The 1,865-nt window shown below is 51.0% G+C and overlaps 1 pseudogene; it reads right to left on the reverse strand.

The window, feature by feature from the left end:
• Positions 1–165: 165 nt before the first annotated feature.
• On the reverse strand, positions 166–1,267 carry LOC107133798 (annotated as a pseudogene).
• Between the last annotated feature and the right edge of the window lie 598 nt (positions 1,268–1,865).

A 1,865-nucleotide genomic window follows, 5' to 3' on the forward strand; every position in this document is an offset into this window, starting at 1 on the left:
GGGATCCAGCTTGTCAAGTCCAAGGCGCCCTCTCCAAGTCCTGGGCACCCTCTTGGAGGGGGTCACCAGGGCCGCACCATACCAACTCCTGGCAGCTCAATCCCTGCTCCCTGCAAGTGCGCCCCTAAAGAGGAGGCTGGCCGCAGATGCGCCCTGTGCTTGGGCTCAGTACCAGGGCACCTAGTGCTGGGGTAGCAGCTGTTGACATGGCTGAGGACTTTCTGCTTGAGCTGTGCCACCTGCTTGGGCAGCAGGCTCCTGGTGGACGCCAGCTCCGTGTTCTGGCACTTGAGCTCTTCACTTTCCCCTCCAGGTGAGAGATGTTCCAGCTTGCCCTTGGGGCACTTGGAGGCTGCGATATTGTTTAGCAGCTGCTTGGACTCAGCCTTGATGCGCTCCTGCATGTCCGTGTGGATTGGATTGGTGACAGCAGGCTCTCGCCAAAGCTTGGCAAGTCGGGCACCATCTGTGGCTGTCCTTGAGCACAGCTAGGCACATCGGCCCCAGTACACCACTGGGAGACAGCGGTTGTGGGAAGGGAATGGGCTAGGAGGAGAAGGCGACAGTTGCAGCATCCCTAGCACCCCTGGCGCCATCCTGGTAGTGGCTCAGGTTTAGGAAGACCGGTTCCAGCTGGGAGGGGGGCGCCGGATGCCGTGCCAGAGGGTCCTCCTGCGAGGCCTCAGCAGCAGCCGGGCTACACCCACGCCAAGCTGGTGCTGCTTATTCAAATCCTCCAGGGCCTTGACAAAGTCCTCAGTGAACTCCTGCTCCTTGCTGGCCACCATCTTGGGTAGAGGAACTGCGTGCTCCTCAGCGTGGTTGTGACCACATTGTTGGTCTGGATGTTGAGGCGCTCAAGCTCAGGAGAGGCAAGCTTGAGCAGCCCCAGGTCGGGGGTGCCTGCTGGGGGTGCAGTCTACGCAGGGGGCCAGAGGTGGCGCCACCACCACTTGTTTGCTCAGGCTCAGCGTCAGCTGTCATTCATCACCACTCTGCCTGCAGATGCTGTTTGGGGAACCCCAGGGACAAGAGGGCCAGGCACGCAAAGTTGCTGCTGCTGCCACTGACTCCATTGCCCAGGCTGCTCAGTGCCTCATCACCATAGAAGAGTGTTTCCAGCCTCCACATCACCTTTGCGCCTGGTGCTGGAGGAGTGGCTATGGCCTCCCTGGGGTATTGCTCCCCTCCCCTGCCCATTCAGCCCTGTGCCCACCCAGGCAGTGATGGCTGTGCCTGGGCCTTCTGTGGCGGCTCCTCGGAAACATTATTCTTAAGGGAGAAAAAATTAAAGCATTCCCTCGAAAATTCAAAAAAAGGAGAAGAAGAAGAATATTTCCCTTGTGTTTACCATAGACAGCTTTTATAGTGTTAAGATATTTTTCTATTATATATAATTTTCTAGTGTTTTGACCATGTATTTAGTCAAATGCTTTTTCCGCATTTGTTGAGATAATTTTTTTTTTATTCTTGTCTTTACATCTATTTACTTAAAAAATGTTTATTGATTCCCATGTGTTGAACCAACCCTGCATCCCTGGGACAAAGCCCACTGATCATGTTGTACAATCTTTTTAATATGATTTTGTATGCTGTTTGCCATAATTTTATTGAGAATTATTACATCTCTGTTCATCAGGAATAATGGTCTGAGATGTTCTTTCCTTGATGTGACTTTGTCTGGTTTTTGCATCAGGTTGATATTAGTTTCATAGAATGAGGTTAGAAGGTTTTGTTATTTTCTATTTCATAAAATAATTTTAGAAGAATTGGTTTTCATTCTATTTTCAATTTCTTGTAGAACTGGGCTGAGAATTTTTCTGATAATGGGTTTTTTCTTAGTTGTTAGGCTTGTGATAAACCCT

The sequence above is a fragment of the Marmota marmota genome, unplaced genomic scaffold (genome assembly GCF_001458135.2).
Source record: "Marmota marmota marmota unplaced genomic scaffold, marMar, whole genome shotgun sequence".
In the NCBI taxonomy this organism is placed as follows: domain Eukaryota; kingdom Metazoa; phylum Chordata; class Mammalia; order Rodentia; family Sciuridae; genus Marmota; species Marmota marmota.